The following is a 23,876-nucleotide window of genomic DNA, read 5'->3' on the forward strand; positions in this document are numbered from 1 at the left end:
ATGCTATCCTAATCACTTGGCTTGCAATGGTATCTGGACTTTTACATAATGTATGCTTTTAATTTCCTGAAAGGTGCTATTTTGCAAGTTTAAGTTGACGGTTGAAGCTCCTGACAATGTCTCTCCTTTTCTCCCTTAACCTCTGCATCTTCACCTTTGTCCAATCCTGTTAGTGGAACCCACACTTGTGGGCTCAGGCTCAGCCTCCTTTCTTCACTCCCCACATCCCTCCCTCCCTTTCCAGACCATCTGTGCACTGGAAGTCACTTTTACCTCTTTGCCTTTGCACCTGCTCTCTGCTGAGTTTGAAAGTTTTGTACTGTTTGCACCTTATTTGCACTTTTTGTACTTATTGCACTTTATAATGCCTGTATGCCGTGTACTGTTACCCCGTACTGTTGTCCCTTGCTCTATGTATGGTGCTACTGACTCTTTGTGGCGTCTCATAAATTAATGATAATAATAATAATAGCAAACTAGCAGCCACAGAACTATTTGGTATGGTCTCATTGTGTCTACTACTTAGCCTATGATAATTTATACATTCCTTCACATTATAATGTTTTTATAAAGGGTGGGATGGGAGAGTTTTACTAGATGAGGTTGATGGGACCATTGGTTACAAACTTTTTTCAACCAAAATAGCTTCTAGGACTTCCTGTAAACAAAAGGAGGGGAGAAGGAGTGCAGTTACAGTCCCCTCATCTGAGTCCTGGAAACAGACCCCATCTGATCTTCACCCATAACTCACCTGGCCACCTTTAAGAAAAAATAAATACATTTATACAATCCTGCCATACATATTCAAAAACATTATCAAAAATGTATAACAGTTCTCCATTATTTGTGCATGTAAGTACATAAATCGGTTAAAATTAACATGCTTGTATGTCACAATGTTACACCTCGCGGCTAATAACATGAGCATGAGGTACTCGGATGCCCTCAGGTCTTAAGCTCAGTGTAGTGAAAGCTCATATACAATACCTTGGCAGGTGAGTAGAAGGTAGTAGCCAGACACGAGCGGATGATCAGAAGCTAGCTGAAGTCAGGGGTCCATGGCAGGTAGTATAGTCAGAAACAGACAAAAGGGTCAGGCCTACCATGGAAGTCACTAAAACCCTTGTTCACTTGCTTGTAATCTCTTGCCTTAACTACTGTAACCTCCTTCTCTATGGCCTACCTGATTCTCACCTTGATCCTATCAAGTCTATCCTCAATGCTGCTGCCCGCCTCATTTTTCTCTCCCGCCTCTCTCTCTCTCTGCTGTCTCCCTCCAACAGTCACTACATTGGCTCCCCATGGCCTACAGAATTAAATTTATAATCCTCACCCTCACCTTTAAAGCTCTTAATAAATCCTCCCCTCCCTACATCTTCAATCTCATCTCTAACTACACTACTACCCACCCCTCCGCTCTGCCTGTGACCGCCGCCTTACTACTTCACTGATCACCTCTTCCCAGTCCCGTCTCCAGGACTTTGCCCAGCTGCTCCTCAGCCAGGGCCGGACTGGCCATCTGGCATTTTCCAGAAGGGCCGATGGTCAGTTGGGCCGGTCCGGTACCCCGCACAGCGATCATGTGAGTATTTGTATACTCACATGATCGCGGCGCCTGAGTCCACCCCCCGTCCTCACTCTCTCTTTTTCTCTTTTTTTTTTGTCTCTTAACTTTTTTTGCGCAGCGGGGGGGAGGGCGCGCACGAGATCACATGATCGCAGTGCCTGCGTCCCTCTCCCCCTCTCCACTTCCACTGCATGTTGGGCGTGACATCATCACGTCACACCCGACATTCATTGAGGAGCAGCGACACGGAAGAGAAGAAGGAAGACAGAAGAGAGAAAAGAGAAGAGAAGAAAAAGTTGAAAGAAAGAAATTCAGAGGTAAGTTTAAAAGTGGAGAAACAAAGAGAGGCACAGGCTGATGAAGGGGGGGGGGGCGATAAAAGACACACCGGGGTGAAGAAGGTGGGGATAAGAGGCACACAGGGATGAAGAAGGTGGGGATAAGAGGCACACAGGAATGAAGGTTGGTATAAGAGGCACACAGGGATGAAGAAGGTGGGGATTAGAGGCACACAGTGATGAAGATGGTGGGGATAAGAGGCACACAGGGATGAAGAAGGTGGGGATAAGAGGCACACAGGAATGAATCTGATAGTTACTCCCAGTTCCCGGATCGGACACAGCCTGCAGAGCAAGCCGAGGAGCTCTAAGTCTCATGAGATTTCTTAATCCTGTGAGACTAAGAGCTTCCCTGCTCACTCTACAGGAAGTTCCCACCTTGATGGATGTCAGTAGCATCAGAAGCATAGATAAGTACAGTGGGCTGGGTTGTTGTAATGTGTTTCTGGGGTGGGAGGTAGCGTGATGTGGATGGGGAGGACCTGATAAATGTAATGTTTTATTATAATGTATGTATCAATGCCCCATGTTGACCACGCCCCTAACATAATGAGGCCACTCCCTTGGTGCCGCTGCGCAGAGGTAACACAGTTTTTTCCTGCTCATCAATAGAGGTGGGCCTGTCTGCTTCAAATGCCAGGGCTGATTTTTAGTCCCAGTCCGGCCCTGTCCTCAGCTGTGGGATGATCTTCCACGTTCCATCAGGTTAGCATCTACTCTCAAAGGCTTCAAGCGTGCCCTTAAGACTCATTTCTTTATTCAAGTCTATCAGTCCTCCTCCAAAAAACACTGCACTTTTCTGTCTGGAAAAGTGTTTTTTTGTAACATGCTTGTGTAACACTTGCCTATGTTAGTACTTTGTCTGACAGGCTGCGTATAATAGTCATTCTGTTGTGAGCAAAGCAAAGAAGAGTTTTAGAGGGCCTGTCACCATGAGAGCAATACCATTTGAAACAAAGTATGACTCAAAAAATGAGGGCGCTGGTTTGTGAACCTAAATGTTTTGATCAAAATATGAACCAATACCACATATTTTATTGTGCTAGTTATTTGCAAGGTTACACTGGTGAGGATAAAGGCATTGCAAAAATACTCATGGTTGTAAAATATCATGTCCTGGAAACCTCCCTTTCCATAATTATGGAAAGGGAGGTTTTATAGGATTTATATTTTCATTTTAAATAAAATTAGGAGTAAATTGGACCTGTCAGATTAATTCAAACATTATCAAATTAAGATGCATATTTCAGTGTCATTCACATAGGATTAACTAAGGCTATTTAAAAGGTTACAATTGTAAACTGATTGATTGACAAACTGATTGTTAACTGATTGTCAAGTCTGGCTGTACAGAAATAAATAAATAAATATGTGACTTATTTTATTGTAAAAAGTATAAAGTGCAGATGTGGATGACCAAAGTCATTGTATTAGCATGTGTATCTAATAAACCTAATGGATCAGTACATTTTTTTGTGGTTACATCTAAGTGGGTAACATTTAAAATGTATCCTATAATCCACTCTAGCTATATTAATTTTGCAAACACAAATATTATGGTTACTTTGTGAGATGCAATAATGTTGATTTAGATAACTTATAGCCTCTAAATCTCATAGCATCAGAAGGAGAGTCCAAGCATTAATGAAAGCCAGCCTCAAAAGAGGGACTATTTATATGTTGAACAAAGGAATATTATATAAGGGATTCATCAAGAGAAGAAAGAGTTAATGTGTAGTTACCTTATCAATTTTCCCTCACTTCAGCTACTCTCTGTGAGCATTCATCCTACTGTATATAGTTTATTTGCTGGTTGCTAAGGAATGCTTCTAAAAGTTTAATGTCCACGTTAGTGAGTTATGCCGATCAAGAAAGAAGAGAAACCTTTAATGGGAGATAAAGTTATTGTAACATTAAGACCATGTGCAATAAAATCTATTTCACTTTTTCTTAGGAAACAAATGGTGAAGATTGATTTTTAAAAGGCAACACATGTAAGTTTATGGGCCACTAGTGCCATCATGATATTTTATTCATCCCTCTGCTTAACACCAGCATATATTGCACATGAAAGTTAGATAGCAAAGGAATCCCAAAATCATATGATAAGGAGAACACGTTCTGCAGTATACACCAAATCAATCACAAAATTCCAAAACTAAGATTACTTGGACAAATAAAATGCAATGATTAAAAACATTAAATGGGTTATGTTTCACTTCTAAAATTCCACATATTTTATTAATCAGCAACTCGTGAGAATAGGAGCGACTTTTCCTTGTTCCTATGATGCTAAGAAAAGCTTAAAATGGTCATGTATACTGATGTATGCAAATGTTTGAGCACCTCTGGTCAGACTGCATTCTTGATTCAATCTCTAAGTGAAAATAAATGAACACACAGGAATCAAACTTAAACATGACATGGTATTTATGCACATGTTAATGCACTATTATTATTTAATGCTGAATTTAACAAATTAAAAAATAACTTGAACACCCTTACAGTTTATTCATTCATACTTTTAAGGCCTCAAAATTCAAGACCTCTCAGAAAGTTGTGATTACTCTAAAAACCACCAGCTCCACTGTACAGCTAAAGGAGGTCCTCAAAATAAAGATAGTTCACTGTTACTAAAAAGGGAAGACTATAAAACATATTTAAACTCTTTCATCTTGGAATTGCTGTAGTCAGAAACATCATTAAGGAATGAAAGTTAGGGGAACTGTTGAAGTCAATTTATGATTCGCAATATCTAGAAAAATGTGATAGAACTGCCTGTAAACTGGTCAGAGCAGAATTCACAAATCACAGCAATGGACCACCAGAAAGGTTTAACTGTCGGGTGTAGTACCATTTAACCATACTGACTACCCCAACATGGACTACTACAACATGAGGATTCCGAAGACTACTACCCCAACCTGAAAAAAAATGACTTACCATGACCCAGATGACTTCATGTGACAACCCTATATGTTGCCGACTGTGGAAAATGACGTCACGTGAAAACGTGACTCCTCTTTAAGCGGCAATGGACGGACCCGGCTGCCATTCATTTAATGTAAGTATTATTTTAAGGGTTAGGGGTAGGACTTAGGGGTTAGGCATTTGGAGTCAAGGTCAGAGTTAGGATGTAGGGTTAGGGATAGGAGCTAGGAGTGTCTCCTGATTCATCTGTTATACCTGGACATCAGTTTTTCTTGCTCCAGCTTCCCAGCTAACCAATTTATCCTGACACCTGTATCTCCATTTTCACTATTGATAGCACCTATTTATTACCTGCATGATTCTTCTATATAATAAAGACACTCTGTTTTCAGGCACATCCTCTCTCTGTGGTATTCATACTGGGAACTCTAACACCTATTACCACACCTTTACACAGTTCCCACACGACAACAACCCTCTGACCCCCTGACCAACATTGCAATGTGACTGGATCATATGGCCCATTATGCTCTTTTTACCTTGACAATCTAGCCGGACCAACATGCAGTAAGTAGCACTTAACCTCATGTATCAAATCCCTATTGTCCTATAGAGTATAAGTTTGCAAGCGGGGCCCCTTTACCTCTCTGTCTGTCTGTAATACCCAATTGAAAAGCGCTATGGAATATACTGGTACTATATAAATGAATGTTGATAATAAATAACACTTATAAAACAAAGAAATATTTTTAAACAAAGTGCTGTGGACTGTTGAAGCAAAAAAAAAATACTTTTTGGGCACAACCACAGAAGATACATTTGGAGAAAAAAGAGAAGGAAAGAAAACTTTGCCAACTATTAAGTATGTGGGTGTCAGGATCGACAACATTAAGCCAAGAAAAGATTAGATATTTCACCAATACAAGGATCAAAAACACCTAAAAATCATCAACTTACAGAGATGAAAGATTAAGGTTTTGGAATGACTTACACAGTTCTCATACTTGAATATCATTGACAATCTGTGGAAAGATCTTAAACATGCAGTGTATTCAAGAAGACAGGAATATTTATGAACTCAAGAGAGTTTTGAATCAAAGAGTGGGAAAAAATGCCTAAATCAAGTAAAAGATTCTTAGCTGGTTACAAGAAATGTTTGGAGCTGGTTCATCCATCAAAAAGTTCTGAGTGAAAGAGTGCTTAACCATTTGCACATGCCACATTAACCTCTTTGTGTTTTCAATCTGCTCAGTTCAACAAATGAATAGCAATTGAGCATTAAAATGGGTAGAAATATTTCATGTTTAAGTTTGTACCCTGCAGAAACTGTGTTAACATCTTGAGATGAAATGGAACATATAATTTGACTTGATTTTGCAATTCAATCCATTATAAGAATAAATGATATGATTGTATCTAGTTTTTGGTGCTGCCTGGGTATGGGCGTAAGTCTAGTGGTTATGTACAGAAATTCCGGTTAAATCAGGTGTATAACTTGCTCCTGACTTTTTATACTGAACAGAGAATGGGACAGATGTTGTTTCATGATTATGTACTAGCACTCCGACTCAGTGTCCCCAGGGAGCCAATCAGAGTTCATCGATTAGGAAGCAGTCTGAATACTAGTAACTAATTATAAGTGAATTTATCAACAGCTACAGACGACCTAAACCCAGCACGTTTATTCTTTCAGCTGCATTGCTAATGTGTGAATAATACAGTTGACATTAAAACTATGTTACAAACTTGGCCATGGTATGGGAGTTGTATTGTATACAGGACCATGTCATGGGACCTGTACTGTATACAGAGAATGCAGGAAGTGCCTATATAGAGAAGGTATGGGGCATTTATACCATAGTTGGAAAACTGAATTACACAACAAGGTAATTACTACACATTGGGAACATGGGTGTTGTACTGTATATTATGAACACAGGAATTGTAACCTATACTATGTGCTTGGGATCTGAAAATAATATGTTGACATGGGAATTTTATGGTATACTGAGAGCATGAAAGATATACTGTGAGAATAGGAATAGTACTGTATATTTCATGCATGGGATCTGTGGGAATGTATATGTACTATGTATGTGGTGGCCAACTAGCAACTCTCAAGATACATGATGCTTTTTGCACTTTAAAATGTCGCTCCCAGCCAGGAGATGGATTCCAGCATGGTACTCCTGTGCTGGCAGCAGGGGCAGATTGGATTCCAGTCGGCTGCTCACGATCTGACTTAAGACTGACTGGGAGCAGCTGACTTCCACACCACGCGACCTCCTCCGCACAACCCTGGGAGGGCACACTGTCACAGCACATCCAATCAGGGGACAAAAGTCATAATGTGCTCTCCCGCCTTTCTCTGTGCAAGTTTCTGTGACAAAGGTCAATAGGTGAGGAATGTGAAGGATTATGAGGGCTATGTAGTGAGATCTGATGGGAATGTGGAGAGATATGATGGGCAAGTAGGGAGGTCTGATGTAATTTGAAGAGGTGTGATGGATATGTGATAGGTGATGGACATATGGTGGATCTGATGGGCATTTGGGGAGGCTGATGGCATGTGGAAAAGCTGATGGTTATGTGGGGAGGTCATTATGGCAAGTAGGGGGAATGTGGGGAGATAAGTATTATGTGGGGAGGCCAGAAGTCATATGGGGAGACTGATAGGAATGTAAAGAGCATGTGAGAGATCTATTGCATGTGAAGAGGTCTGATGGCATATAGGGATGACATGTGAGGAGAATGATGTGCATGTAAGATGCACGTGGGAGATTTATTGGCATGTGGAGAGGTCTGATGGCATATGGGGAGGTCTGATAGCATTTGTGGTGGCTGATGGGCATGTGGAGGGGGGTCTGATGGACATGATGGAAAGCTGATGGCATGTGAGGAGAATGATGAGTATGTGGGAAGGTTTATTGAGCATGTAAAGGGCATGTTCATAGATATGATGGCATGTGGAAAAGTCATAAAGCATGTGTGGAGGTTGATGGACATGTTCGGGGCATATGGGATATCTAATTGCATGTGGGGAGATCTAATGACATGTGGGAGGTTTGATGGCATGTGGGGAGGCCTGATGGGATGTGGGAAGGTCTGATGGGCACGTAAGGGTCATGTGGTGAGAGCTGATAGCGTGTGGGAGGTCGGATGGCATGTTAGGGTCATTTGGGAAGGTCTGATGGCATGTGTGAAGGTCTGATGGGAATGTAAGGGACAAATGAATAGATCTGTTAGTATATGGGGAGGTCTGATGGCATGTGTGGAGGTCGGATGGCCATAAAAGGCATGTTGAGAGGTCTGATGGCATGTGGGTAAGTCTATTGGGCAAGTAAGCATTTGAAGGTCTGAGGGTCATGCAAAAGGCCTGTGGGGAGGTCTAATGGGCATGTAAGGGGCATATGGCGAGGTCTGACAGGCATATAAGGGGCATGTGGGGAGGTCTGATGGCATCTGGGGTGGTCTAATGGGCATATAAGGGGCATATGGGGAGGTTTGATGGCTTGAGGTGGGGTCTGATGGGCATGTTAAGAGGTTTAAGGGATATATTTTGCAGCATCTATAGATACTGTTTGGCTTTTAGTCTCTGAATGGTCACCCATGTACTATTTTCTGGGGGTATAGGGATCTCCTAGCATGTACTATATCCTGTTTAGGGGCATGGAATCTCTACTCTGTATTGAGAGAAGCATTGGCGCAAATATCGGGGTAGCAGAATTATTACATTTTTAGCAGTTACAACAACTGTTCCAATTGTTTAAAATCAAATTCATAGTATATTGAGAACAAATAAAATCTTCTCATTCATTATTATTCTCAAAGCTTAATGAATGTATGAATACGTAGGATAAACATTATCAGTCTCTACATACCCACTGGCATTACATTAAACTCCATGAATACTGCATTTAGTATTCACGTGGTGGATACACTGGATCACACATACTGGCAAAAAATAGCACCTGCAAGAGCTGCCATAGGGCTCAGCAGTAAAGGGGACCTGTCTCTATGAATCCATCCTTACCAAAGACCTCATGCTGCTTTTTTGCAACTGAAAGTTCAAATGCATGCTACAAAAGCAGGACAGGAGAACCTTGGAGCGATGAGTAGATACAAATTGTGGTATTTTCCCTAAAAGAGATATTGCTTTGGGGCCTGGCATCTTCTAGCTATACCTTGTGTGCAGTGAATGCAAGTAAATGGAGTATGTAGCACTTAAAAAACAGTGCGACATTACAAATGCTCCCAACCACAAGTACAAATGATAGTACTGGGCCATTGGAAATAATAATGTTCATTACCATACCTTTTACTTGCCTTTACTAGGGCTAAAAAATGTATTAAAAACACATATTTGTATGCCCATGGCCATAAAAATATAATATTTATAGCATTTAAAGGAATTGAGTTAGTAGTCAAATCTGTGATCTATAAAACTGAGAATGCCAACACTAGCTGTTTGTATGAACAGATTGCCATATTACCATTGTCTAAATAAATATACTTTCTGGGTTTGTGGTCGTGAATATTCATAAGTGAAAGAAGATCATAAGAAATGTAGATCAACATCAAAAGCCTCTGATTTGATCATAGGTTCATGTATCAACCTCACACAGGGTATAAAACAAGTACTTCAGCCATTTAACTTTGATCTGCTTCAATCATTTTGACAGCTTTCTCCTCTGAGTGATCGCCTGACTTTTGGAAAGTATTTTGTTTTTCTTTAGCATGCTGTGCTTGATTATTAAATACCACAAGCATAAATAATGCCAAGTAAACCATGTGTTATGCAAACTGTAATAAAAATAAAATAAAATGATCTTAGAAAAACATCAATATGATAAAGTCATGTTTAAGCAATGGTTTCCACAAATATTCTAAGCACTGACTTACAGCTGAAAGACAGGGAGAAAGTAAAAACTATTTCTAGGCTTTAATGCTATCATTTCTATTCATCATAACCTGGAAAGAGATGGGCCTTGAGTTGTTTTTTACTTGTTGCTGCTATAGCCAACTAAACAACTTAGTCTAGTTCCTTTAGTTCTTTTACTCCTATAAAGCAACATGTCCAATCAGCTCTCTTATCTGGACCTGTTTTGGCATTGACCATGCTGAATTTTAGAGAGTTACTTTAATGGAGTTGAATAGAGCAGAATGACCTACAAGAACCACTTACATCTGGATTTTCATGTTATTTACTATTTAGTATAAACCTGACTGCTGTATAGGAATCTGCTATAAATGACTAAATTAACTCAACCACTGCAGGGTACCATGTTAAATGTGATATATTTCTAAAACATTAATGTGCAACTACTATTAATTTTCCAAAATTAACATTTTAGGAAAAAATTGTGAATGTGGAATGAGATCTGAGGACTGTGAATGTCATTTCAAAACCTTCATCTTTCTCTCCTGTAAGTACTTACAGGTTGATTTTGAGGTACGTTTTGGATCGTTATCTTGCTGAAATATCGAACCTGCTTACAACTTTACTTTCTGTGCTAGCGATGGGACATGTGTTTCTAGAGTTTGTTGATATTGAGTTTTTCTTTCCTCATAGAAATCTGCTGCCATACACCCCAAACAGTAAATGACCCAGCCACATGCTTAACAAGCAAAGTGCTCTTGTAATATAATAATAATAATCTCAAATACTGTATCTGTTTTTCTCCAAATGTATCTTTTGTGGTTGTGGCCAAAATTTACATTTTTGCTTTATCAGACCACAGAAATTTGTTTCTGTCTTATCAAAGTATTGTTTTCCATATTTCAAATTGTACATCTTTTTAACAAAGTCTTTGGAAAGGTTTTTTTTGCACAACTGTCCCATGCAGATCATTTTTATGTAAGTAATGGACCACTACTGCGGTGTCAGCTTAACCTTACTACAGGCCCTTTGCTATAATACGAGAGTTGTCCTGTGCGTATCTGACCAGTTAATGAGCAGTTTTACCAGAGATTTCAGATCTTGCAATCACTTCAATTGTTCCCTTACCTTCAATTACCTTTATTTTCAAGTCGTCCATCAGCTGCATAGAGGAGCCCATTATTGTTGAGCGTAATCACAATAACCCGAGAAGTTAGAAAGAATAACAGTATTTATTTAATTCTGCAATTGTCTTCTCCTGCCTTAATTTAAGTCCTAGTGAGTCAATCAAGTGAATCACTTATAAGAGTAGCAGCTTTTGGCCTTTGGGGAAAACATAAGCAAGTAGCCCAGACTTTTCTACCAGAGCACTGCAGTAGAAACATGCACATTACAAAAACTATGCAGGTATGGTTTTTTATAGCCAATGAAATATGAAAAATAGCTACCTCAAAGAGCAATAATCTAATAGCACCATCAGACATATTCAATTTAGAGACTATTCCAATTACATCTATACAATGCAGAGAGCATTATAGTGACTTCTATACAATACAGACAGCATCTAGTGAAATACAGTATAATTAAAAAAAAAAATTCTAGTGACCAATATACACTACTTAGTGTATTCTAGGGTCCTCTATATAATACAGAGCACAATCTAATGAACAATATACAATACAGAGAGCATCCTAGTAACTGATATACAATACAGAGACCATTCTAGGGAATTCAATAGAGAGCTTTCTAGTAAATGTGATGCAATACAGACGGCATCTTAATGAACAATACACAAAACATAGAGTTTATTAATAAACAATATACACACACAGGCCAGGGTCAATTTGTTAGCAGCCAAATAACCTACCAGTATGTTTTTGGAGTGTGGGAGAAAACCGAGAAATTAGTACTCTTTTCTACACTGACTTAATTGTCTACTGAGACTGATATACATAAAATAATACATTTTTCAACTTCATATTTACGCTTTAGTGATTTTAACTCCACCTTTACAGTCGTGGCCTGAGTTTCAGCCAGGTGTGATTTAATAAAAATCAGCCTATAAATTTTGTATTTTTATGTCTGGGGGGAAGAATCCTTGTCTCTCTGCTATGGTGTGGTGGAAGTAAAGAAGCAATAGCGAGAGTGTTGGACCAGAAGCTGTGCTATAACAAGGTGCCATCTGACTTGTATTTATTCATCATAAACAAACACCTCACTTATACCAGGATACCGCAGATGTCCTCTTACCACCCAGACAAGCCACCCTTGCTCTTTGGGGGAACCAACATTTATTCAAAGAAACTTCAAAAATAGCTCTTTTGTAACACTGGAATATTTAAAACTTTGAAAAAGTATATAAGTGATTAGCTTGTTCCATAAACATTATGGAGATAAAATGTGCCTGTTTGATAGCACACAGGTGGGAAAATGCCACTTGTTATTTATATATATGCAATAAAGCCAACAAAGTTCTGTGATTCATCATAAATTTAAATTGACATTCCTTAAATACGTTTTGTTCTGAAGTAGGTGTGGGTGTCTTCAGAACATTTGTAAAATTTAGCAATGATTTGGAAAGCTGACTCATGTATCTTCCCAATGTTATGCCAGAAGCAAGAGTACGCAACACCTAAGCTGCAAGCAAAACATATTAATATGCATCATCTAAAAAAAAGTCCAAAACCCTATAATAAAAAATAGCTTCTTTACTTTTGTTAACTCCAAAGGTAACTGCTTACTAAGCTGCAATACTGTTTATTGTACTTTTTTTAATATATATATATATATATATATATATATATATATATATATGTGTATATTTAAAAAGGACAATAAACAGTGTTATCATTATTAGTATTATAGATATTATATATATATATATATATATATATATATATATATATATATATATATATATATATTATATATATATATATATATATATATATATATATATATATATATATATATAAATACACATACAGATATACATATACATATATATATATATATATATATGTATATATGTATAAATGTATCTATCTATATATATATATATATATATATATATATATATATATATATATGTGTGTGTAGCTCTAAGTGTATAGTTACAAGTGTAAAAGATTTAATAGCGTACTTTAGAGTTGTATTCACCTGAAGCTCCTTATTCTACTCCTGATGTTTCCATCTCTCCCTGGCTACAAGACCCTGGCTATAAGCTTCACACCATATGAAGATTGTTTTGGACTCTGATCTTATTTTCGACTGAGCTCATGAAAGTTTGTTTTATCTGTCAGTTTATTTTCCCTGCAAAATCCGCTCTGTTTAATCAGTCTGTTGTACTACTTGCTCAGCCACTCCCTACCCATGCTACAGCTATTTCAGTATCTTATCATTTAACTTTCAATTCTACTCAAGGCTTTGTCTGCCATCACAAGTAAGAAGAAATGATACTGACTTTCAACCACTCTCCTCTCTCATGACTCTGCAAGAACTCGGATACTCAATCACTTGTTCTTTATTACTCTCCCTTCAACACTTCCACCCACCCCCCCCCCCCCACATGGCTCCCCACATGATTACTATAAACTATACAGACATCCAGTAATAAACTACATGTACAGCAGCCTCACTCTGCACTACTTCTCTGATTACATAGGACATTGCAATTAGGTAATTCTTTTAATTCCTTAATTTTTTCCTATTTTGCTCATAAATCCCAATGCTTGCCAAAAATATTTTTCTTTCTCTCTTTTCATGGCATTATCTTTAGGACTATATCATCCGTCACCCATCCTGCAACACACACCCATGTCCACATTGCCCCTTCATTACTTCACTCACCTCTAGTTAACACTCTTTTCCTATTTAAATTCAATAACTTTAAAACCTCAACCTGTTGCCAGAAACTAAAAGGACACACATCTTACAATCATCTGTCCTGCCTTTCTTCCTCTCTGCTTCTATTAGCTGGTGATATATCACCTAATCCAGCAAACCTCAAATACATCACCTGTCTTCCCTGTCCCAAATCCTCTGACTACCATCAGTGCCCAGTATCTTGCTTCCTATTTGAAGGACAAAATAGATAAGATCAGACTTGAAATGGTATCATCTTCCTCAACAAGCAATCAGCTCAATTCCTTTGTAGCACCCTCTGACACTCTCTCTTCATTTGATCCCACGAATGAAGAGGAAGTTTCTACTCTCTTCTCATCTTCCTACTCTAACTCATGAACTCTTGATCCCATTCCCTCACAAACTAGTAGGTCCCTGTCTCCTGTACTCATTCCCCCTCTAACTAAAGTCTGTAATCTATCTCTTTCTACTGGTATTTTTCCATCACTATTCAAGCATGCAGTGGTTACGCCCATTTAAAAAAAACTAAATTCTGACTCAAACTCTCTCTCAAATTACCGCCCCATTTCTCAGCTCCTATGCCCCTCCAAGCTTCTCAAAAGAATTGCCTACACTTGCCACACACACTTTCTTACAGCAAACAACCTACTGGATTCTCTTCAGTCAGGCTTTCGCTCTCAACACTTCACAGACACTGCGCTGACCAAGGTTGTCAATGATTTGTTTATGGCAAAAAGTGAAAGCCATTACTCTCTTCTAATTCTCCTGGATCTCTCTGCTGCATTTGACACTGTTGACCACTCGCTCCTCATACAAACGCTACAATGCCTAGGTCTTGAAGGCACTCTCCTATCCTGGTTCTCATCCTACCTATCTAATCGCTCTTTCAGGGTTAATTTCTCTGGATCCACCTCTGCTCCAATTCCTTTATCAGTTGGAGTACCACAAGGCTCAGTCCTAGGTCCTCTTCTATTCTCTATGTACAACACTTCTCTAGGAAAACTAATAAGCTCCTTTTGGATTTCAGTATCATCTCTATGTGGATGATACACAAACCTATCTATCCTCTCCTGATCTTTCACCATCTGTGTTGTCTCGCATTACTGACTTTCTTCCATTTCATCTTGTATGTCTTCTTGCCAACTCAAACTCAATTTTTCTAAAACTGAATTAATAATATTCCCACCCAAAAACAGAAGCTTCCTGTCTGACATTTCTATTTCTGTTGATAACATGCCCATAAATCCCACCCCGCAAGCTCGCTGCCTAGGTGTAATCCTTGACTCACAACTATCATTTATTCCCCACATCGACTCTATATCTAAATCATGTTACATACATCTAAAGAACATTTCCAGAATACGTACATATCTCACTCAAGACGCTGCAAAAACCTTAATTCATGCACTCATCATCTCCCGCATTGACTATTGCAATTCCCTCCTTACTGGTCTTACCAAAGTCAGACTTGAACCCCTACAATCTATTTTTGCACGCAGCGGCTAGATTGATTTTCCTGGCAAACCCTTCTTCCTCTGCTGAGCCACTCTGTCATTCTCTACATTGGTTGCTTGTATTTCAATGAATTCAATATAAAATTCTTCTACTAATATAGAAGGCCGTAAACAAAATTGCACCGACATACATCTCCTCACTTGTCTCAAAATATCTACCAACTCGACACCTCCGTTCTGCACAAGATCTGCGTCTCTCTTCCACTCTCATCACATCCTCCCATACCCGGTTACAGGACTTTTTTCGGGCTGCACACACTTTGTTGAATTCCCTCCCTCGTATAGTAAGACTTTCCTCTAGTCTTCAAACCTTCAAGCGTTCTCTGAAAACCTCCCTAAGTTACCCTATTACCGCCCGCTACACAGCTAACACAAGACAACAACCCTCTGGCCAACATTGCTGTGTGACTGATCACACAGCCCACTCAATACTTTTATCTTTGCATTCTAGCTGGTCCAGTGTGCAATATGATGTAGCACGTGCCCTTGTGTTTCAAACTCCCATTGTCCCATAGATTGTAAGCTTGCGAGCAGGGTTCTCTTACCTCTCTGTCTGTATGTATTACCCAGTATTGTTTTATTCATGTTTGTTCCCAATTGTAAAGTACTACGGAACTTGCTGGCACTGTCTAAATAAATGTTGATGATGATGATGATATATATATATATATATATATATATAGAACAAATAGATACCCACAAATAGGCACTATAACAAATTATCAGTTATATAATAATGAATTAGCAAAAAAATGGTAAAGATTGTGCGCCCACCTCCTGATGGTTGCAGGAGCTACAAACAGGACCAGGGATACCTCCCTAGTAGTACAATAGCAAAACAAAGAAGTCCTGTGCACTTACTGGCTAAATGTTTCAGTATTAATATGTAATATACCTGATGCAGGTCGCATAGTACCCTCCACTAAAAAGGACAAAGCTAAATGGCATAAAAATATCTCATTTATTAATCCCTATACAAAGGAAGCTAAAAATCGGATAAAAGGCAATTCATGATGATAAAACAAAGCTAAAACATATGAATATAAATCTGCACATGTATAATTGTAATAGGCTGAAATACCCAATGGCTAAGATTAATGTTAGAACACAACCATGGTCAATATAGATATCGTTAAAAGATCACACAGTCTGTGGTTCCAGATCCAATAGATGAATGTTCAGATATTAGATTATGTTCACGTTTTGATAGATGGATTACCAGTGACATTGGTTGCAGATGTATGATGTCTCATTAGAGGAACCTACTGTTACAATTGTCGTAGGTGGTCACGTTCTGATTAACATATATGCTGGCTGCAAGGATGTATTGACACAGCAAGGGAACCTATAGGTTAAATAATGAATGTCTTAAGTCCACAATTCAATCCCACATCAACGTGGGGCTAATACTTGTGATAAGTGTAAAGCTACTGGAGGTGGTGTCTTCCAGTCTTAGGTGTCCCGCTCTAGGATTGCGGCGTGCGGGTTGTAGTGTCCAAATGAGAAATACAGTAGAGGGTGATCAATCCCGCTACTGTGGAGATAGGGTAGCGGTCCACAATCGGCGTGCGACACGCTTCCGGTCCTGACTTCTGCGTCTGAGGTCACTTCCGGGGGGTTGCTATTGGCCAATAGATCGGTAAGGGACGGAGACCCAACGCGTTTCGTCGAATAGACTTTCTCAAGGGAGATAATTCCAATGATGATGTGTGCTTATTTATAGAGCTCCCAGTAGTTTGATTGTCTATGATTGGCTGTATCTGATATATCAAGTATTTATACGCCCAGACTGTTTAAACCACTGTGAACCATGGTGCAGGAATGAAACATTAGTATAATGGCACCAAATGGTCACACCTGTCAATCTTCTGGTGACATATATATTACATATATATTGAGATGACCTATGTAATGACCCAATTAATCATATATATAAAAAAAATTGTGCATGTCTTGCAGGTAATAATAAATAAATAAATATAAAATATATATAAAGGTTAATATATATATATATATATATATATATATATATATATATATGCAGTCTGCGAACATAATGGGTTTATATAATTGTATATACACTTCTTGAAATATCACAATTGACATAATTAGGCAGTTTGCATCTATGAGGATATTATAAGGATAGTCTCCGTGTGTACATATATATATACAAGTTAACCCATGCATGATACTCATGCATTCTAGTCAAATCAAGCTACTTAAGGTGTTAAAAAGGTTCTTGTCATCTTCATCGCCACACACACACACACACACCGCTAGGCTTTTATATATTAGATAATGCTAAGAATTTAGTAGGTCAGTGTAGTATATAACTTTGCCCAGGAGGTGGCGCTGCAGCTTGAGCACTCTGTCACCTGGTAGTTTTTTCCACACACACACACTAACACAGCATGTGTGTTCATGAGGTAAAATTACCTCAAATGAGTTTGAGCCCTCAACTCGTAAATTTAGCCTTTACTACCCCTCCCACTGGGGGACGGGGGGATGATGGAAGTTAACTGACTTCATTATTATAATTTTTTTGTCAAATAATGTCAGTATACCAAATTTCAGGTTAATTGGAAGGGCCCTTTCTGAGAAAATAGTTTTTTCCATGCACACACACACACACACACTAACACACGCCACTAGGCTTTTATATATTAGATAATGCTAAGAATTTAGTAGGTCAGTGTAGTATATAACTCCGCCCAGCAGGTTGGCGCTGCAGTTTGAGCACTCTGTCACCCGGTAGTTTTTTCCACACACACACACACACACACACACACACACACACACACTAACACACGCCGCTAGGCTTTTATATATTAGATACATATATTGATTCAATCCATATACTGGGTCGTGTGCAGAAAGGTATGTATGAGTGAATACAAATCTGTGCGTAATTAGATGCATAATTGTAATCTGATAAATTCCCTACGTACAGCAAGACCTAATAAGCTGAATGTTATGGTGTACCTTCATTCAATCATATGTATATTATCATGATATATGTTATCATGATATATATTATCATGATGTATATATTCTTCATGTTCTTACCAGTAGGCTTTCTTGTAAAGCCACCTGCCCATATAGACCAGTGTGGACAACAGTCCAAATGGAGAGTGTTCTCGGGTAGTCGCCTATCCCGTTACTTATCTAGCTCCGCCTTGCTTGGCTTCCAAGTTTGGGTGGATTTGGGCATAGCCAGGGTGGTATGGCCGTAGGTCTCAAGCCTTTCCCATGTATGGATGTAACAGAGCCTGGCCGTTGGCAAGGTGTCATACAGACAGCGCTACCGTGGAAAGGATGGATCAATACATCAATGCAAGGTAAGGTCTAATTCTATATTTGGTCCATTTGGAGTAAGGGTTCTAACGAAATAAATAGCTTTGGATTCCTATTCAATTTGGTTATTATGTTACCCCCTCTCCAATTCTGGTTCACTTTCTTGATACCAACAAAAGTTGTGCCTTGATGGCTACAATTATGGATTTCTTTATAGTGCCTGGATAGATGATGATTTTTGAAACCTATCCTAATATTTCTTAAATGTTCCCTGATTCTAATTTTAAGAGTTCTGATAGTTCTGCCGATGTATTGTTTGCCACATTGGCATTGCAGCAGATAAACAACATTAGTACTATTGCAAGTGATGAATTCTTTAATTTCAAAGGTTTTTCCATTGGATGTCGATAGGTACTCTAGAACAGGTTTGGTACTCCTACATTGTAATGTCTTACAGTTGGAACATGTGCCACAATAGAAGAAACCTCTTGTGGGTGTTTGATCGCTAAGCCAGTTTGTTTCTATATGGTTGATGTTGACAGGAATGTGGTTGGATGTAACCAATTTTCTAATATCGGGGGCCTTTTTGAAGACCAATTGCGGATAATCTAGAAGTGTCGATCCTAGTACTGTATCCTGTTTAAGGATGTGCCAATGTTTGTTCAAGATTTTCCGTATATGGATGGCATCTCATGAATATTTAGATACAAAGTATATGGGTTCTGATGAGTTTGTTTTGGGAGGTCTAGTGCCATCTACCTCTAGTGTATTTTTGTACTTCAAAAGAGTGTTCCTACTTGTACCCTTCACTTGCTGATAAGCCTCATCTACTAGTTGGTCATCGTACTGTTTTCTGAAAACTGTTGTTTCATAATATCGCTTTGTGTAATGTAATCACTCATATTTGTACAGTTGCGGCGTATATGCGTGAACTGGCTGAAGGGAATACTCCTCAGCCAGTTGGGGTGGTGGTTGCTGCTGGAGAGGATAAAACTGTTCACATCTACTTGTTTTCTAAATGTACGGGTGGCTAATTGACCATTCTCAGCCTATTACAATTATACATGTGCAGATTTATATCCATATGTTTTAGCTTTGTTTTATTATCATGAATTGCCTTTTATCCAATTTTTAGCTTCCTTTGTATAGGGATTAATAAATGAGATATTTTTATGCCATTTAGCTTTGTCCTTTTTAGTGGAGGGTACTATGCGACCTGCATCAGGTATATTACATATTAATACTGAAACATTTAGGCAGTGAGCGCACAGTAATTCTTTGTTTTGCTATTGTACTACTAGGGAGGTATCCCTGGTCTTGTTTGCAGCTCCTGCAACCATCAGGAGGTGGGCGCACAATCTTTACCCTTTTTTTGCTAATTCTCTATTATATAACTGATAATTTGTTATAGTGCCTATTTGTGGGTATCTATTTGTTCTATATATATATATATATATATATATATATATATATATATATATATATCATCATCATCAACAACATTTATTTAGACAGCGCCAGCAAGTTCCGTAGTACTTTACAATTGGGAACAAACATGAATAAAACAGTACTGGGTAATACATACAGACAGAGAGGTAAGAGAACCCTGCTCGCAAGCTTACAATCTATGGGACAATGGGAGTTTGAAACACAAGGGCACGTGCTACATCATATTGCACACTGGACCAGCTAGAATGCAAAGATAAAAGTATTGAGTGGGCTGTGTGATCAGTCACACAGCAATGTTGGCCAGAGGGTGTTAGCTGTGTAGCGGGCGGTAATAGGGTAACTTAGGGAGATTAAGATGGTGGTAAGCTTGCCTGAAGAGGTGGGTTTTCAGAGAACGCTTGAAGGTTTGAAGACTAGAGGAAAGTCTTACTATGCGAGGGAGGGAATTCAACAAAGTGTGTGCAGAATTGGAATATATAGTCCAAACAAGTCTTTATGAACACTTCCTGCGTACAGGCAGCTTCCAGTCCTCCATAAACCAAATGGTGTAGTGTGGAATGATCTGAAAAAAGTGGATAGGGGAGGACAAGGCGCACAATAGTGTAGTATTATAATATAAATGCTGGTACAGGACAAAGATAGATCCAGCATATATCCTTATAACCAAATTGAAAAGGTCTATAGTGCAATAAATAAATCAAGTATTACACCGGCCACTCGTGTGTATGAGTATGCGTACCAGAAAAATGATCTTTGAGGCTTATCAGGTTAAATATCCAGGAAAAACCAGGTCACACATTTTCATATTCCTTCAGATAGTAGAATGCCTCAGGAATGAAGCAGAATGGAAACCACAGATGCAATATATCAATAATCCAATTTTATTAAATGAACATAAGCCACTTACATGTCAAGCAGCAGATAATCAGCTTATCTGTAAGCCTTGCTGCTCCCACCCTTCTTTTAACATATCCAAGATACCCCTGGGCTGTCTCCCAAACAATAACTCAAAGGGACTAAACCCTGTTGAAGCTTGAGGTACCTCACGGATGGCAAACATCAAATAGGGAATAAGAGTGTCCCAATCTTTTTTCTCTCCACTGCTTTCCTGAGCATGTGCTTTAATGTGCGGTTAAAGCGTTCCACCAAGCCATCTGTTTGTGGATGGTATACAGAGGTGTGAAGCGCCGTAACCCCTAGCAACTGGCAAATGTCCTTCATCAGTTTAGACATGAAAGGAGTACCCTGATCTGTGAGAATTTCTTTGGGTATTCCCAATCGTGTAAACATCAATACAAGTTCCTTAGCTATGGTGCTGGACTTTATGTTTCGTAGGGGAATTGCCTCTGGATATCTGGTTGCATAGTCAAGCACCACTAGTATATATTGGAGCCCACGTGCGGATTTTTCCAGTGGCCCCACAAGGTCCATAGCTATCCGTTCAAAGGGAACTTGTACTATTGGTATCGGAATGAGAGGTGCCCTGTACATGGGTTTGGGACAGGTTCTCTGACAAATGGGACAGGAACGGCAATACTTTTTCACTGCCATGTGTACACCGGGCCAGTAAAACCTAAGCAGAACTCGTTCCCGTGTTTTATCCTCCCCTAGGTGTCCCCCACAGACATGTGTATGTGCTGCTTTTAACACTAGGGTTACATGGACCTGAGGAACCATTAATTGTTCTACTTTATCCCCCTGTACAGTAGCAACTCTATACAGGAAATTATTTTTAACAATAAAATATGGTATACCTTCTGCAGGCTGGGCGGCTTTCGCTACCCCATTTACCTCAGTCAAACTTTTAAAGGCATGTTTCAAAGTGGCATCATTAAGTTGGTCTCGAGCAAAGTCCTGCAGAGGAAACAAAATTGATATTGCGGACCAGTCGGTATCTTAACTGACAGGCGGGGTGGGCTCATCTGCGACATCACTGACCAATGCTAGTTTGGACTGTCCATGTTTCCCCGCAGGTGGATGCTTTTGTGGAACTCCTGCTATGACTCCCAGGATGGCATTCCGGTTTGGCGGTTCCCAAAGATCGATGTCCAGATGCCGTGGATTCTTAGGCGTTTCCTTTAAGACCGGGCTTCCGACCGTTGCATCAGTTGCCGGCATGTCCGGCTGGATCTGCTCACCGAGGACATCATTAAACAGTGGGAAGTCTCGCCCCAAAATGAGTGGATATGGGAGTTTAGGTGCTTTGGCAGCTACCACCATAACAGTTTTGTCTTTGAGTTTGACTGGTAGTATTGTTCTTTCATACTCCTCTGTCGTGCCATGTACGCAAAGAACCTTCACTTTGGGCAACCGAGAAGTGATGGTTTCGGGTAAGGCAGAGCTGGAAACCAATGAGATTTCACTCCCCGAGTCAACCAAGGCCAGAACAAGGTTTTGGTTGACTAGCACTGTCACCTGGAACAAACAAGGACTTCCTGATGTGGGACTCATGGTAAAACAGCTTGGAAACGCAGGCCCAATATGTGCCACGGAACAGTCCATGGGTTCCTGTAGTTTAGGACACTCTGCCTTAAAGTGGCCTGGCTCACCACATTCGAAACACTTCAGATTAGACAGCTTTGCACCTGGCAATTGGCAGTTTTGCCATTGGGCCCTGTGGCAAGGATTGTCAAACCTGGCTTTTGGCGTGGCAGCGGCTTTGGCACAAATGCAGGTTCTTTAGTCATTTGCTGTAGCGTACAAAACCATCTATCATGGTGGCAAGCTCTTCATAAGTTTGTGGGTCTGATTGCAGCACCCACCTTTGCAAATCGCGGTTCAGCCCCTGTATGCAGTGATCTATCGCCAGAACTTCAATAATCCGAGAAGGCAAATTCTCCTCAGGCTGCAGCCATTTCTTTAAAATTTTAGAAAGCTCAGCCACTTGCCCTCTGACCGGTTTTTCTTTATTATAGCGCCATTGGTGATAGCCCTGGGCTCGTCCTGGCCCGGAAAATCCAACGCGAGCCAATATCTCAGACTTTAGGCACAAATAATCAGAGGCCCGTTCCTCATCTAGATCCATATAAGCTCGCTGAGCTTTACCAGTCAGATATGGCGCCAGTCTCTCAGCCCAATCTTTAGGAGGCCATTTTGCCCTTTTTGCAAGTCTCTCAAAGGACACCAGATATGCTTCTATGTCATCACCTGGCGACATTTTCAGGAGAACAGGACCAGGTGGTTCATTTCTGTCATGCCTCACCTGGCTTAACTCTTCCCTTAAAAGCCTTGTGTTTTCCACCTGTGCCTCGGCAACTCGTAGCATCTGAGCTTGCTGCTGTTGCTGCGCAGCGTCCACATTCACAAGGTTTTCAGTACTTCCTCCATGTTGACGTCTGCGCGGGTTGGGTAGCGGAAACTTGCTTCCCGGAGCATCCTACTCCTGGCACCACTTGTGGCAAGAGCCCGTTACTGCAGAAGCACACGCGAACAACAACTTCCTTTTTATGGTGCTTTATTGTCAGGATGGTAAATGTTTGACACCGTATACTTATACAGCAATCATGGAGACCCTAAACTTTAGCTATACATAGTCCAGCTCTCTCTCAGGACCAGCCAGCTCACCCAGCATTGGTCCCAACAAACAAGCTTTTATACATGATGCTCCTCCCCCAGCCTTAGCTTGATGGACAGGTGACACACCCACCTTCTCTTTAAAAGAAAACACCTATCACTGCCTCTGCTTGCATAACCAGACACCCCGTGTCTGTTTGCTGAGAGGAAGGATTTCAGATCATGTAAGTTTAACCAAATTTAAACTATTGCTTTTCATACAGAAGTCTTCACTCTAGGTGCATTACTGCACAAATGTTTTACTCTACTTCCCTGCTTTCTCTGTATATTGCCAGCTAAATGCCTCCTTTTGTTACAATATATATATATATATACTGTATATATAAAACCATTGGAGGTTACAGTCTAAGTTCCATACAACACAAGCACACACACACAACCACACATTTTTTGTCAGCATCCAATTAACCTACCAATGTGTTTTTGAACTGTGGGTGGACACCATAGCACCCAGAGAATAATCACGC

Source organism: Mixophyes fleayi, chromosome 5 (assembly GCF_038048845.1).
Source record: "Mixophyes fleayi isolate aMixFle1 chromosome 5, aMixFle1.hap1, whole genome shotgun sequence".
NCBI classification, from domain to species: Eukaryota; Metazoa; Chordata; class Amphibia; order Anura; family Limnodynastidae; genus Mixophyes; species Mixophyes fleayi.